This window comes from Carcharhinus amblyrhynchos, chromosome 29, assembly GCF_965287045.1.
Source record: "Carcharhinus amblyrhynchos chromosome 29, sCarAmb.v2.hapA, whole genome shotgun sequence".
Taxonomy (NCBI): Eukaryota; Metazoa; Chordata; class Chondrichthyes; order Carcharhiniformes; family Carcharhinidae; genus Carcharhinus; species Carcharhinus amblyrhynchos.
In genome coordinates this window covers 25,936,976-25,954,346 of record NC_137352.1, presented here as the reverse complement: position 1 = coordinate 25,954,346, position 17,371 = coordinate 25,936,976, and the positions used below count along the sequence as shown (strand labels likewise).

General features: G+C 43.4%; 1 pseudogene; it reads left to right on the top strand.

The window, feature by feature from the left end:
- Positions 1 to 5,171: 5,171 nt before the first annotated feature.
- LOC145359795 (large ribosomal subunit protein eL37-like) overlaps positions 5,172 to 17,371 on the top strand; it is a 66,388-nt pseudogene continuing 54,188 nt past the window's right edge.

Genomic DNA, 17,371 nt, shown 5'->3' with positions numbered 1-17,371 from the left:
GGGGCCTCAGCTATTTACCATTTATATAGATGATCTGGAGGAGGGAACCGAGTGTAGGGTGTCAAAATTTGCTGATGACACCAAGATTGGTGGAACGGCAAATTGTGCGGAGGGTGGGGAGAGTCTACAGAAGGATCTAGATAGGCTGGGCGAATGGGCCAGGAACTGGCAAATGGAATTTAATGTTGGCAAGTGCGAGGCGGTCCACTTTGGTAGGAAGAATGGTAGGAAGGATTATTACTTACGTGGCGAAAAACTGCAGCAGGCGACGGTGCAGAGGGACCTCGGGGTCCTTGTGCATGAGTCGCAAAAACCCAGCTTGCAGGTGCAGCAGGTGGTCAGGAAGGCGAATGGGATGCTGGCCTTCATAGCGAGGGGGATTGAATATAAAAGTAGGGAGGTTTTGCTGCGGCTGTATAGGGCATTGGTGAGGCCGCAGCTGGAGTACTGCGTGCAGTTTTGGGCGCCGTACTTACACAAGGATATTTTGGCCTTGGAGGGAGTGCAGAGGAGGTTTATTAGGCTGATGCCGGAGTTGAGGGGGTTGAGCTATGAGGAGAGGCTGAATAAACTAGGCTTGTACTCGTTAGAGTTTAGAAGGATGAGGGGAGATCTCACTGAGACGCATAAGATGATGAATGGGATGGATAGGATAGAGGTGGAGAGACTCTTCCCGCTCAGAAAGGATAGCAGGACTAGGGGGCACAGCCTCAAGATAAAGTGGGGGCGGTTTAGAACGGAGTTGAGGAGGAACTTCTTCACTCAAAGGGTGGTGAATCTCTGGAATTCTCTGCCCGTTGAAGTGGTGGAGGCTACCTCGCTAAATATTTTTAAGAAGCGGGTTGATGGGTTTTTGATAAGAGAGGGGATTAAGGGTTATGGGGAGAGGGCGGGAATGTGGAACTGAGCCATGACAGATCAGCCATGATCTTATTGAATGGCGGGGCAGGCTCGAAGGGCTAGATGGCCTACTCCTGCTTCTATTTCTTATGTTCTTATGTTCTTAAATTCTGGATGCAAAATGGTCATTTTGTTCCACTCTCACTGTTGTTTTAAACAGTCAAGAACTATGAGGTCTACCCAGTTAATACACCACCCACAGTGCCAGGTCTCTGCAGGGGAACACCAATTGTCATTCTGCAGTGTGTGTGTGTGTGGGCATCCCAACAGGGTGACATTACTCCAGCAATAAGGCGAACAGGAGGAGATACCACACTTTATAGGATCATGTTGTGTTTAAATTAATTGAATAAAAACCTGGCCCTTAGCTGGTGGCCTTTCAATTGCAGCAGCACACAGTTTATTCCGTTCGCACTGTGGAGAAAAGCGAGCTTCAGCAGATGACTAACAAGTTTCAGAGTCATCACACAGAGGGGAATGGAAGTACAGTGAGGTGATTCTCCTGGAAGTTCCTGACTGCATCACGTTAAATGTTTCCTGTGTACCTGCAATGAGCAAATTAAATTTTAGATTGGTAACGACTACATTTAGTTCTTGTATCAAGCTCATTTAGGTGTATATATATAGAAATCAAAACAATGTTGCTAATGGATTATTTGGAACCAAAAAATTATAGGTGGGATTTTATGGCCTCACTCGTCCTGAAACTCGTCTTGAATCCCGTCCGATATCAACAGACTTTTCTCTTGTCCCCCCCACTCAATCCCCGTGGTGGGTGGGGCAGTAAAATGCTGGCCTATATTTCATACTGAAGTAAGTAATTTTATTTGAAGTTGTTGAAATTTGATGCCATATGTCAAGGTGACTGAGTATTTCTTGTTACGTTTTAATGCACTGTGCTTTTTCTTCCACAACTCTTCTGGCCAGATATTGAGTCACTCCCAGAGCTATCCACTTTCTATATGAGGCATGCCAAAAACCACCTGGGCCATTCTGACCGAAATAATGAAATTCCAGAAAATCTGATAAGTGCAGTAATCAAACTGCAAAAGCTGACATGGAAGCCTGTTCAATTTCAGATTTCACTTTTTCTCCTCTGCTGTGACTTCTTTGAAATTATTGTTTTTTCAAAAAAAGAAAACTAATCAACATTGACTGCATTTCCTTTGAATATTGTTCCATCATTGATACTGCTGAACTTCTTTGATGATTGAAATCTGAGATGACACATTCTTCATTGTTGTTTTCTGTTAATATTTATATAGTCTGAAAAAAATTGTTTCATTATCTGTAATCTTGTTCTGACCCAGATCAGTGGCTGAAGGCATGTTTTCAATGCGGTAGTTTACCAAAGTGTGGCATGTATCCTCAAAGTCTTCAAAAGCCGAGTTCTTAAGGAAAACATTGCACATTTGAAGAGATTTCATCATTAGAATGTACATAAATTATAAACACTGAAGGTCGCAAGTAATATCTTGGAAGGCTGAAATTAGAGATTCCAATGTGTTTGTAGTTGATTTTAGCCAAACCCATCAAATAATTTGGATGGATGATTTGTATACAGATTTGCAAGTTAGACATAAGTTGTCCTAGAAATGATTGATCTTGTTGGAGAATTGACATTGTGTTGTGTCTTCACAAAACAATGACATTGACATGTTAGCCCTTTGGAACACCAAAGTGATCAACAGTGCTAACTCATGATCATCAGAACCATTGGATCAATGACCTAGTGGTATTATCGCTAAGTCATTAATGCAGAAACTCAGCTAATATTCTGGGGACCCAAATTCCAGTCCTGCCAAGGCAGATGGTGGGATTTGAATTCAATAGAGCAATACCTGGAATTAAGGATCTACTGATGTCCATGAAACCATTGTCAATTGTCAGGAAAACCCATATTGTTTACCCATGTGGTGGCATGGTAGCACAGTGGTTAGCACAACTGCTTCACAGCTCCAGGGACCTGGGTTTGATTCCAGGCTCGGGTCACTGTCTGTGTGGAGTTTGCACATTCTCCTTGTGTCTGCGTGGGTTTCCTCCGGGTGCTCCAGTTTCCTCCCACAATCTAAAGATGTGCGGGTTAGGTGGTTTGGCCATGTTAAAATTGCCCCTTAGTGTCCTGAGAGGCGTAGGTTAGAGGGATTAGCGGGTAAAATATATAGGGGTATGGGGCAGGGTCTGAGTGGGATTGTGGGCAGTGCAGACTCAATGGGCCAAATGGCTTCTTTCTGCACTGTAGGATTTCTATGGTTCATGAATTTCCTTCAGGGAAGGGAATCTGATGTACTTATCTGGTCTGGCCTACATGTTACTCCAGAGCCACGGCAATGTGGTTGACTCTCAACTGCACTCTGAAATGACCTAGCAAGCCACTTAATTGAAGTGTGACTAGGGCTGGGCAATAAAGGCTGGCCGGCCTGTGATGCCCGTGTCCTGAATCTATGAAAATATTCATTTAAGATGAATTTGATGTTCATTTGGTTGTAGAAAAGCTGAACTGATTCTAACAAAGCAAAGCATGAAATACTGGAACATCTCTAGGATGGCACATCCCTAGGGTGGTACTGTGACACTGCTGCCTCACAGCACCAGGGATTGGATTTAATTCCTGGCTCCGGTCACTGTCTGTGTGGAGTTTGCACATTCTCCCTGTGTCTGCGTGGGATTCCTCCAGATGCTCTGGTTTCCTCCCACAGTCCAAAGATGTGCAGGTTAGGTGGAATGGCCATGCTAAATTGCCCCTTAAGGTACCCGAATGAGCACCAGAGTGTGGCGACTTGGGGATTTTCACTTCAATTTCATTATCGTGTTAATGTAAGCCGACTTGAGACTAAATAAACAAAATAAAGTGTATTTTCACGATTTCAATGCTGTAGGAAGTTTCCTATTTTTCCATTTCTATGAGTAATTTTCAAATTCTGATTATAGATGTGATCAGATTTACAGTACATGTTGTGGGAATCAATGGGAATCTAGAATGAGAATGTAATTATAGTGAACAGATTCAACGTCCTCATGATATTTGTTGATCAGTGTAATTGGTAGCACAGGATGTCTTTAAACAGATCTACCAAACTCAAATTGGAATTTAAACAGTATTGTGACAACAAAGATAATGTCAAGATGTGCTAAAGGGATTGACAGATGGAATAAGATTATATAGCACAAGCAAATTTTGGAAAGGGCAGGGAGATAAATAAAGCACAAATGTTAGACATGTTCTTCAGTCAAGTTTGCTATTCCCTATTAAGACCATAAGACTTAGAAGCAGAATTTGGCCACTAAGCCTATCGAGTCTGCTCTGCCATTCAATCATGGCTGATATTCTCCTGCCTTTTCCCCATAACCCCCGATCCCCTTATTAATCAAGAACCTACCTATCTTGAAGATGCTCAACGACCTGGCCTCCACAGCCTTCTGCGGCAAAAAGTTCCACAGATTCACCACTCTCTGGCTGAAGAAATTCCTCCTCAGCTCTGTTTTAAATGATCGTCTCTTTGGTCTGAGTTTGTGCCCTCTGGTTCTAGTTTTTCCTACTCGTGGAAACATCCTCTCCACGTTCACTCTATCCAGGCCTCACAGTATCATGTAAGTTTCAATAAGATCCCTCCTCATCCTTCCAAACTCCAATGACCACAGACCCAGAGTCCTCAACCTTTCCTATGCTAGAGGTGGGAGGTTGGGTAATTACCCATTCCGTCCTACATTATGATCAACAGTCAATAGTATTTGTTGCAACATTTGCAACACTTCTTCAATTGAACTTTGTTGTTAGGAACCAAAAGTATCATTGAATGCAAGAGGACGATTTCACAGAAGATGTCAGTCCATCTTAACAGTGCAAGAAATTCATTAGGCAATAGAATTGTCAGTTGATTATACTGTGCCATGATTTTGCACCAATGTTCGTTGAGTGCAGAGGTCAATTTGATGGGCCGAGTGGCCTAATTCTGCTACTATGCCTTACGGTCTTACTAGGGAATAGCAAACCTGACTGAAGAACATATCTAACATATTGTGCTTTGTTTATCTTTCTATCCTTTCCAACATTTGCTTTACTATATAATCTTATTCCATCTATTGATAGAGTGCAAAGGTCAACATGGGTGCAAAATATCGCAAGACGACGAAAATGAGAATCTCGTTGGAGCCATTTCATTTTCCGATTCTCCTCCTCACCTCCCCTGCCAGTGATATAGTAATGAAGATTGGGAACCTCATTTCAATCCATATTATCCCTTCACATTTGAGATTCCCTCCCTGTCGGCATGATGCCACATCAGCGAGCTTTGCAGCTGCTTTTTAAAAGTGGGCGTCAGGTGACGGGAACCCGCCGGGGGCACGCAGGTAAGTATAACACCTGGGGTAGAGTGACATGCCCAAGCAGTACCCTGGCATTGCCTCTGGTACTATCCTCTGGCACTGCTACCCGCACCCCCCACCCCCAAAGGGACCCAGAATTTTCAATGGTACTGAAGGCAAAAATTACACTAACCCTTGGAGTCCGCACATGTGCAGAATACTGTGGAAATCCAGAAATTGCTATCCTCTACGTTTTTCAGAGAAGGCAGTGAAGAGGTCTCCCAGAATGCAATTTGTAAGTGATCAAGCAAGGCAAAGGCCTAGTGATATTTTCACCAGATGATTAATCCAGAAACTCAGCTCATTTTCTAGGGTCCTGGCTTCAAATCCCGGCATAGCGGACGGTGGAATTTGAATTAAATGAAAAAAAATCTGGAATTAAGAATCTACTGATAAACCATTAAACCTTTTTCAATTGTCGGAATAACCCATCTGGTTCACTAATGTCCTTTAGAGAAGGAAACCTGCTATCCTTATCCAGTCTGACCTACATGTGACTCTCGAGCCACAGTAATGTGGTTGACTCTCAACTGCCCCCTGAAACGGCCCAGCAAGCGACTCAGTTCAAGGGCAAGTAGGAGTGGGCAATAAACACTGGCCAGTCAGCCAGCGATGTCCAATCATAATTATTTATTTCCCTATCTGACAATGACCCAAGCCGGGAATTGAATCCAGATCGACAATTAAACAGAAACAAACAATTGACAAGAATTTCCATTTTTACACTTTTAGTCTCAATGTGAACATCTTTGAGGAAATTGTACCTTGCTGAATGAGTGTAATTGGGTTTTTAACTGTATGCTAATCTCATTATTATTGATAAAGGCACTCACAGGTCCTGAAATGCTATTTTTCTATTTGTGTAATGTTAACCTTCTGAAATTTCAGACTTTTAAAATCACAATTTTTAAAGTTTGTTTATAATTTGAGCAGTTGTTAATCCAACCATAATTACTTATCTCCCTATCTGAAAATTTAATTTAAAATTGAAGGGAATTTGGCATTTATTTGTGCATCCTTGTTTGCTCTCTTTGAGAATACATCAATGTAGCTTTTTCTTAAATAATTCCTGAGAGGTGGGCATTTTGGCTGGGCCTACCCCTAGTTGCCCTTGAACTGAGGCCATTTCAGAGGGCATTTAAAAGTCAATCATATTGCTGTGGGTCTGGAGTCACATGTAGGCCAGACCAGGTAAGGACAGTAGATACTCTTCCCTGAAGGACATCAGTGAACCAAATGGGGTTTTATGACAATGGTTTCATGGTTATCGTTTGACTTTTAATTCCAAAGAACAAAACAGCACAGGAACAGACTCTTCAGCCCACCAAGCCTGCACTGACACATGACACCTTCCTAAACTAAAGACCCTTTTCCCTACATGGTCCCTATTCCTCTATTCCCTGCTATTCATGTATCTGTCAAGTTGGCTCTTAAATGTTATTATTGTGTCTGCTTCTACCACCTCCTCTGGCTGTGCATCCTAGGCACTTAATATCTATGTAAAAAAAACTTGCCCCTCACATCTCCTTTAACTTTTCCCCCTTTTATCTTGAATCTCTGTTCCCAAGTATTGACATTGCTGCTCTGGGAAATTTTTCACTGAATTCAGATTTCACCATCTGCCTTACTGAGACTTGATACAGTAAGAAGTCTCACAACACCAGGTTAAAGTCCAACAGGTTGAACTTCTTCACTCAAAGGGTGGTGAATATCTGGAATTCTCTGCCCGTTGAAGTGGTGGAGGCTGCCTCGCTAAATATTTTTAAGAAGCGGGTTGATGGGTTTTTGATAAGAGAGGGGATTAAGGGTTATGGGGAGAGGGCGGGAAAGTGGAACTGAGCCACGACAGATCAGCCATGATCTTATTGAATGGCGGGGCAGGCTCGAAGGGCCAGATGGCCTACTCCTGCTCCTATTTCTTATGTTCTTATGTTCTTATGTTCTTAAAAGCCACTAGCTTTCGGAGCACTGGCTGCCCCTTCATCAGGTAAGTCACCCGACAAAGGGGCAGCCAGCGCTCTGAAAGCTAGTGGCTTTTGCTACCAAATAAACCTGTTGGACTTTAACCTGGTGTTGTGAGACTTCTTACTGTGTTTGCCCCAGTCCAATGCCAGCATCTCCACAATAGTGAGATTTGAACCAGAGTTCCCCAGAACGTTATTCTGGGTCTTTGGATTATTAACCCAGTGACATTACTGCTGCACCACTGCCTCCGTCTGCTTTTTGATACCATTGTTGTTGGATGCTTGGCATTATATTTAAACTGCCATCAGGGACGGAGAGAACTGCAACACATAGATTGCTAGGTCATTGTGGGCAGTTTTCTTCAAAGTCAGTGGCAAGTATTATTGATTGGTCACCAACTGAAAAATGCAATCCATTGTGGTTGGGACTAAAGGCACTTTGTGTGAACTGGAGTGTGAATAGCACCTCCCATGTGTAGGCAGTAGCGTTGAAATATCAGAATGGTTCTGAGTTCACATAAAATATATTGCCCGTATTTTGTGGTCAGCAATAATTGAATGGTATTAATATCCTTACACTTTCCTACAGAATTTCTATGGGATTTTGCACCAGAGAATAGAGTGATGGGCAGAACATTTTAGTGCAGAGACCTCTACAGGGGATCCTGGCTCTGCAAGAATGGGGCAAACAACTGATTACCTCTTTAACCAGTTAGGCCAAAGTACCCTCATTGAGATGTGTAGATTCGAGACCAAATGTCAAGAAAGTATAATTTAGTATTGTATTAATATGTGGTCTAGAAAATGAAATGAAGGGAAAGAAAGATGGGATTAATTGAGACAAAAATAAAAGGGAAAAAATACAATGTTTAGAAAAAAATGTTTTCAATCATAGAATTCCTACAGTGCAGAAAGAGGCCATTGCACCCATTGAACCTGCACTGGCAACTATTCCACTTAAGCCCTACCCCCGTAACTCACGTATTTACCCTGCTAATCCCCCTGACAATAAGGGTAATCCACCTAACCTGCATGTCTTTGGACTGTGGGAGGAAGCCGAAGCAACCAGGTAGACACGAGGAGAACGTGCAAACTCCACACACACAGTGACCCAAGGCCAGAATTGAATCCGATTCCCTGGCGCTGTGAGGCAGCAATGCTAACCACTCTGCCAACGTGCCACCTCAAGCAATAATTAAAATCTGAAGGAATGAGATCCTAGACAGTAACTTTTCATTGTCGATGAAATTGTTTGGCTGTAATAAATACTTAGCACGCCATTAAAAATCCACATACCCTTGAATGGACACATTCTAGCTGTTTTGAGTGTGTTTTACAAAAAATTGATAGATGATTAGGGCGGTATCACAGCGCCAGGGACCGGATTCAACTTTGGCCTTGGGTCATTGTCCATATGGAGTTTGCATGTTCTCCCCATGTCTGCGTGGATTTTTTCCAGATGCACTGGTTTCCTCCCACAGTCCAAAGATGTGCAGCTTAGGTTGATTGGCCATGCTAAATTAATACGAGTGTCAGGGAGGTTAGGAGGACAAATATGAAGGATTATGAGAATAGGGCGTGGGTGGAATTGTGGTCAGTGCAGACTCGATGGGCTGAATGGCCTCCTTCTGCACTGTAGGGGTTCTATGATAACAACTTCATGTTGCGCAACATTTGAATGCCTTATATTTCTAGTCCAACAAAGCTTTTGAGGGGCAAAGATTCTTGGATAGCAACTGTTGGATTTACTTATTTTACCTGCAGCCAGCGCTGTAATTAACAATGTCACAAACATTGCTTTGGTGAATGCTTCATCTGGTGCGGGTTAATTTTTTTACTTCCTGTGCTTTGCAATCACAATCCCTCCTTGTAATTATGCCAAGTCAAGTGATCAATTTAAAAGGTATTTTTGGACAGAGGGGAATCGTGGGCTGTAGATCCATTAGGAACTGGCCTTTGCTTTTCACTCTGCTGATTCCTGGATTCCATTTGACACCAAATCGGAATATGAATCATGTTGCAACCGAGAATGAAATTCAGAAATCGCTGCAGTTTGTGTACAGAGTGTATTGTCCATGGCTGCGTGTATTCATTGTTTCTTCCAGGTGAAATAATTTCAGTTGCGTTGTACACAAATAAATAAAACCTTTGAGACTCTACCAAATATCTAGTGCAACAGGTGTTGGAGAAAATTCCTTAGGGCTTTCTTTGGTTGCTTTTTGACACATAAAAGGAACAAGCGTTACCTGAATTTCTGAATGTTTAGTTTAAGCTTAGATTAGAATGATCAGTTCGTAGCTTCCCAAAGTACAGAAGGAGGCCATTCAGCCCATCAAGTCTGCACTGACCACAATCCCACCCAGGACCTATCCCCACAACCTCATGCATTTATCCTAGCTAGTCTCCCTGACACTAAAGGGCAATTTAGTATGGTCCATCCAATTAACTCGCACATCTTTGGACTATGGGAGGAAACCGGAGCACCCAGAGGAAACCTTCGCAGACACAAAGAGAGTGTGCAAGCTCCACACAGACAGTGACCCAAGCCAAGGATTGAACCCAGGTCCCTGGTGCTATGAGGCAGTAGTGCTAACCACTGTGCTGTCCTATGAACCGTGAACTGGACAGCAGCAGTTCATGTGAATTAAGTGTCGTAGTATTCTTTTGTTGAAAAGCAGCTTTGGCTGACATGTGACTCAATTCCTAAATGGAAGCCTAGCCTGAGAGCCTATTACCAGAGCAAGGGGGTGGGGCAAGGGGAGGATGTGGTAAGTCAGTGACCCTATTTTCTTTGTGATCAAATCACATTTGAATCATGTTGATCCAGACTGAATGTGATCACTGTCGGCTTTGTAACAGTGCATTCAGAGTCTGAAGCATCTGCTGAGGTCCTCTCAGGGCAAGGATTTGAAATTCAGAATTGTTTCCTGATGATTCGGAAGCATTACTGTGAGAGGAGACAGGAAAATGCATCATGTGGGCGCAAGGAATCCTATCTTGCAATGGTTCAGAATTCAGCACTGTAATGAAACCTGCCCTCTCCTACACCCCACTGTTTTCATGGTATTTTGACAGTACTCCAGCGTCCAGATCATTTTCTGATAAGAATAATGTTTTCTGGGTCCTTTCACAAATCAGAGTGCAGTACAACAGACTGAGAGGCTCCAAACTATTAATCAGCAGCTGTGATGAATGCGGCTCTGAGAGTTTTCGCCCAATAAACAATTTAGCAAGATTTGAGAAACGCTTTAGCCTTCAGTTTTTGTCAGCTTTGGCTGCGAAAGTAATGACTTTGTTCTCCCTCTGTTTAATTTCCTTTGTGGGGACGTCACTGATGATCGGTTCCGATTGTTTGGAGAAAGATTCCCCGATATCCCGGTCGACTTGTGCTTCCGGAATTTCGCGCAGCGCTGGAGACGATGGACGGGAATTTTCCGGCCATTCAAGCCCAGCCACCGCTGCAAGAGAATTTGTGGCTCTGTTGGCTGCAGCGATACCAGAGAATCCCGCTGGCGTGAACAGCCAGGAAATTCTGGCTGATATACGCAGACATTGGGTGGGATATTCTGAGCCCCTCCCGCAGCGTGTTTGGCAGCAGTGGAGAGATGGCCCATCATTGGCCAGTGGCGGGATCTTCCTGTCTTATGTTTTATGCCCACTTCAGAGAGAAGGTTGGGGGCCTCAGTCTGACACCTCCTCTGAATGACGGTCCCTCTAATACTGCAGCATTTCCCCACTACATCAATAAAGTGTTAGCTCAGATTTTGTGCTCAGGTCTCTGGAAGAGAGACTTGAACCCACAGCTTTCCAGTTCAGATAAGGGATTGCTACCAACTGATCTACAACCGATGCTAATCAGTGCTTCAAATTACTTTTATTACTCTTGGGGATGGACAACCTGCTGTAATACCCATGGAAATCAAAGCTAAGTCGGCAATTATAGATAAAATCCAAGGTGTTTATTTATGCCCCAAAATAAGCAGAGATGATACACTGTAAGTTATAGGCTATATGTGCAGGAGGAGTTTAATTCAATACTCTGAAATGTCTGCCCTCATGCTTAGAACCCTTGCCTTCAGTTTAAGTTTTAAGTTTGTTTATTAGTGTCGCAAGTAGGCTTACGTTAATACTTCAATGGAGTTACTGTGAAAATACCCCAGTTGCCACACTCCAGCGCTTGTTCAGGTATATTGAGGGAGACCTTAGCACGGCCAATGAATGTCTTTCGGACTGTGGAAGGACACCAGAGCACCCAGATGAAACCTACGCAGGTACGGGGAGAAGGTGCAGACTCTGCACAGACAACGACCTCAGCCGGTAATCGAACCCAGGTCCTTGGCGCTGTGAGACAGCTAACCACGTGCCAGTTTAGTTTCTTCTCCTCAATGGTCCCATCCAGGCTTAACCAATTAAACACAGTGAATAATCATGAGTCAACACATGATTGAACACTGAATAATTGGACACTCCACGTGGCTTGCTTTCTTACACAAGAAAGTGAAGCATGTTCTTGTTATAAAATATACATAAAGGCTGAGGCCGGAATGTCATTCACAGGATTTTCCCATCCCATTGCAGTGAACGGAACTTTGGCTGGGCACCAAATTCTCCCGCCTCGCTGCAGCGGCAGTGCGGCGTGAACAGCTGGTTAGATCGTACCTCTGGAGTTTGCACTGTTAACTAAGGTGAAACTGTTGGTGTCTGCCATCATTACTGTGGAAATTGAGAGCATCTTCTGAAATCTGCATCAGTTATATGCGGGAATCTAGAAGTTTCTGTCAGTTATTCCATGCTTCTCCAGCAGGTATGCTGCCGAGGTTCCCCCAGAAAGGCAATCAATTAGAAGTCATTTGAACTGATGAGCACCTTCACTTTAATGGTCTCAGTCTTGTTATAAAATCCCTTTTAAAGTGTATACCTTGTTGACTGTGGTGCAACTGGGTTTTTTTGACAATTCACTAAGTTTATAATTACTGCTAAACAACCGAAAGAGTATATTTGTTGAATATTAAATTTCACCATTATGATGAGCAATTCCACATTTTAAGGCATTTTTTCTGCTACCTCAATCCCACATGTATTCCTGATTTTATTTTATTAATTGTCAACCTTTCAAATGAAGAGTGCCGAGATTCAGTGGCTTTTACTTGCTGTCTATAAGAATACTTCAGTGAGATTGGCTGCTGACCCTCCTTGATGACATACCTGCTGCTGGATTCCTGGAGATCACATTGATTCAGACTAGAAACAAAGTGACATCAGTAAAAGAGGAATTTATGGCACTGAGATCTCCAGATCTTTGTGGGCAGCTTTCCTTGAGATCAACGCCAACACTATTACTTTGCCACTGATTGGAAAATCCAACCCACAGAGATAAAAGCAGGCCAGATCTAATCAGAATGCCTACGGTGCAGAAGGAGGCCATTTGGCCCATCAGGCCTGCACCAACAACAATCCTACCCAGGCCCTATCCCCGTAACCCCGTGCATTTCCTCCACTAGTCCCCCTGAAATAGAAGTAGAAATAGGAATCTCTTGGAGTACTGTGCTCAGTTCTGGTCACCTCATTACAGGAAGGATGTGGAAGCTATTGAAAGGGTGCAGAGCAGATTTACAAGGATGTTGCCTGGATTGGGTGGCATGCCTTACGAGAATAGGTTGAGGGAGCTTGGTCTTTTCTCCTTAGAGAGACGAAGGTTGAAAGATGACCTGATAGTATTGTGTAAGATGTTGAGAGGTATAGGTCGAGTAGATTCTCAGAGGCTTTTTCCAAGGGCTGGAATGGTTGCTACAAGCGGACACAGGTTTAAGGTGCTGGGGAGTAGGTACAGAGGAGATGTCAGGGGTAAGTTTTTCACTCAGAGGGTGGTGGGTGAGTAGAATCAGCTGCCGTCAGTGGGCAGAGGCAAATTCGATGGGGTCTTTCAAGATACTCCTGGATGAATACATGGGACTTAATAGAATTGAGGGTTATAGGTAAGTCTAATAGGTATGGATATCATCAGTGCAACTTGTGGGCTGAAGGGCCTGTTTGCGTTGTAGTTTTTCTATGTTCTGTGTTCTATGAAACTAAGGGGCAATTTAGCACGGCCAATCAACCTAACCTGCACATCTTTGGACTGTGGGAAGAAACTGGAGCACCCGGATGAAACCCACACAGACACAGGGAGAACATGCAAACTCCACACAACCAGTGACTCAAACAGGGAATCGAAACTGGGTCCCTGGTGCTGTGAGGCAGCAGTGCTAACCACTGTGCCGCCGTGCCTTCTCAAGAGTGGCTTTGCAAATGTTGCTGCCTAAGCCAGGCCTTCCTGTTAAGATCAGGGACATAAAAGCTGACGCAAATGCATGGAAAGATGTTTTTGATTTTTGAAATAAATCTCCTGGAATACGAGTAGCAAAGTTACACACGCCGCACTTACTGACGGTTAAAAGCTCTCTTCCATTATGTTATTCACAAAGGTTGAAAGGAAGAGTTAACTTCAAGCAGGGTTCTTAGAGATTCTTTTCGGGGAATCTGTAATTGAGTCTCTCTGTGCCTTCACTAAGCAGCCGAGTCAATTCTGTGAGACGCTTTACCCTGTCTGTCCTTGACTGCCTCTGGCAACATATATAACATCCAAAAACTAAAGTCTGACATGGATCTACCTCCTCCCAGTAGTATTAAGCTAGTCTTTTGGTATTAAAACTGTAGAATAAAGAGATCATAAAATATGTTTAAAGAAGTACCGTAACAAGACTCAATGGTGATGAGGATTGTTTTGTTTTGTGACAGTCACAGATAAGGATTAATCCTTCCATAAAATCATTACTGTTGTAGTGTTTAGATTATTTAGTAGTTTCAGGCTGTAATATTAGCGCAGTTTGATACTTAATTAGATCACATTTCACTTGTTCAGCCAATTATTTGTGTGGGGAAGTTACAATATCAGCTCTGAATGTGACCTCTTCTCGACATTTTCAATGCAAACCTTTAACGCTTTCTGCAGCATCTCCACCACCGCCACCCCCCACCCCGAGCTTTCTCTACATTTTGACTTTATATTTTCACATTGTTGACGAAATTAAAAAGGGCTATTAGAGATAATATCACAAGAACAAAACCAAATATCAACAGCTTTGTAAGATTGTCCCAGAAATGGGGGACAATGATGGTCTAGTGGTATTACCACTAGACTATTAATCCAAAAACTCAGCTAATGTTCTGGGGCCCAGGTTCAAATCCCGCCATGGCAGGTGGTGGAATTTGGATTAAATAAAAGATATCTGGAATTAAGAATCCACTGATGACCATGAAACCATTGTCAATTGTCGGAAAAATCCATCTGGTTCACTAATGTCCTTGAGGGGAGGAAATCTGCCCTGCTTACCTGGTCTGGCCTACATTTGACTTTCGAGCCTCAGTAATGTGATTGACTCCAAGGGCAACTAGGATTGGGCAATAAATGCTGGCCAACCAGCAACGCCACGTCCCATGGATGAATATAAAAATGATAGCCCCATCCCTCCATTTGCATCAGTTTGAGGGCGCATAAATGTGAATTACGGTAAGACCCCATGACTTATACCTTGTGAACAGAACCCACTGGAGGTGCACAGGCGAGTACAGCCCCCAGGGGAGAGAGGGTCATGCACGACAGCACCTGGGCAGTGCCCCCTAACACTGCACTTGGCACATGGCAGCCACTTCGCGCATGCCTCCACTACCGCCCCCGCCCCCTCCATGGCACCCCCCTCCCTCCAGCACAATGTTGTGAAACCCACCACTTCCTTTTTTCTCAAAGTATACAAAGTGCGGCGAGGAAAGGCAGCTGGCGGGCTCCCTCCGCTTTTGCTGCCCAAGGCGGCACTCTGGAAAAAAATCTGAAAATTCCACCTAATTAATCTAAATTTTTTCCCCACATGGCTTCACTGTAATTTGTCAAGCAGCAATTAAGAGGAAACATTGTCATGCAAATAAGGTGCTGGCCAACAAACAGCAGATTATGGTTAAGCAATTGACATTATCCATGCTCTTAAGCATGGAAGCGACACAAAGAACTCCTTGTGTGAAAATGTGCGCTCACTAACATTATTTAAAAATTCAGTTTTCACTGTGATCTCTTTCTCCTGGGAGGTTATGATTTATCTATGGTGAAGACGTTTCAGTTGCAAACACTCCTGTTTAGCCTGTGGCCAGTTTAACCCATAGATTCAAAAAATGCATTATAATGGGCTCTTCCGAGTTGCTCAGTGCTCACTTCTTAAGAAGATATTTATTTCCCCTGAAGAGAGTCCCAGCTGAGTTTCTCTGAATCAGCGGTTCCTAGATGCAGAGTAATTCTCCCCTTTGCTGTAATCCAGCCAAGAATCTTCATTAGTTTAGCACACAAAAAAAAATAGTTTGAACGTGGAAGTGCTCCCAAATAGGTTGAACATATTTTGGCCTTGGAGGGAGTGCGGAGGAGGTTTACTAGGCTGATACCGGAGTTGAGGGGGTTGAGCTATGAGGAGAGGCTGAATAAACTAGGCTTGTACTCGTTAGAGTTTAGAAGAATGAGGGGAGATCTCATTGAGACGTATAAGATGATGAATGGGATGGATAGGATAGAGGTGGAAAGACTCTTCCCGCTCAAAAAAGACAATAGGACTAGGGGGCACAGCCTCAAGATAAAAGGGGGGTGGTTTAGAACGGAGTTGAGGAGGAACTTCTTCACTCAAAGGGTGGTGAATCTTTGGAATTCTCTGCCCGTTGAAGTGGTGGAGGCTGCCTCGCTAAATATTTTTAAGACGCGGGTTGATGGGTTTTTGATAGGAGAGGGGATTAAGGGTTATGGGGAGAGGGCGGGAAAGTGGAACTGAGCAGCGACAGATCAGCCATGATCTTATTGAATGGCGGGGCAGGCTCGAAGGGCTGGATGGCCTACTCCTGCTCCTATTTCTTATGTTCTTATGTTCTAACATGTGCCTTGCTGCACGCTGGCACAGTGGTTAGCATTGCTGCCTCACAGCGCCAGGGGCCCAGGTTCAATTCTGGCCTCAGGTCTATGTAGAACTTGTACATTCTCGCCATGTCTCAAGGGTGTTCTCTGGGAGCCCCAGTTTCCTCCCACAGTCCATAAGATGCGTAGATGAGATAGATTGGCCAATGCCCCTTAGAGTCAGGGAGACTAGCTAGGCTAAATGCATGGGGTTGTGGGGATAAGTCCTGGGTGGGATTGTGGTCAGTGCAGGTTCAATGGGCCGAATGGCCTCTCTCAGTGCTGTAGGATTCTGTGATACTATGAAATGCCATTTAAAGTATCAGTAGTTGAGGGAGAAAGGAATGGATGTATATACTGATAGGGTTAGTGGTTGGCAATGCAGGAGGAGGAAGCTTGTGTGGACCACAAATACCAGCATTTGCCTGTTGGTCTAAATCGCCAGTCACAGTACTGAAAATTATGGGCCAGGTTGTCCAACCTCACTCACAGCCGGGATTCTCCCATCTCGCTGCAGTAAACGGAGATTTGGCTGAGCACCAAAGTCTCCATCCTCACTGGCAGCAGTGGGAGGGCATCAATGGCCAGAGAATTCCGGTCTATGTATAATTCCACACCGTCAGAAAAAAAACGCAGCTCTGAATGAGATTGTCGATCTGCTTTGACTATTTTAATTATATCAAATTTATTACCTATCTCAACTCTTATTTTATTTTTCATGAATATTTTCGGATAAGGGACGTCGCATTGTCCAACAAAAATGTCTCTGAGGCCTTGGTGATCCACTGGTAATTTTTTCATCCAGCTCTTTAAGTTAGTTGTGAATTTAGGAACTGGGAGATTTGAGCTAAATTATCCGGATTTTTGTCAGGACCATGATTAAAGTGTAAGTCTATCATTATTAATGAAACTTCTTTTTCATAATTTTCTTTTACTGTGCTCTACAGTTAATATTCTATTCTTGTAACTGTTATAAGTTACATCTTCTTAATGCATCCTCTCAAATACCATTATTCTGCAGTGAATTTTAATGGTTTTACTTAAAAAGATTTGTCACTGATGTGGAAGAACCAGCAGTGATTTCTTATCATCTACGGTCACTAGCTGTGCTTAAAGACTTAAACGAACAAAACCAGAATTATTACTTTTTATCACTTGAAGCTCTTTTTTCTTTGGTGTG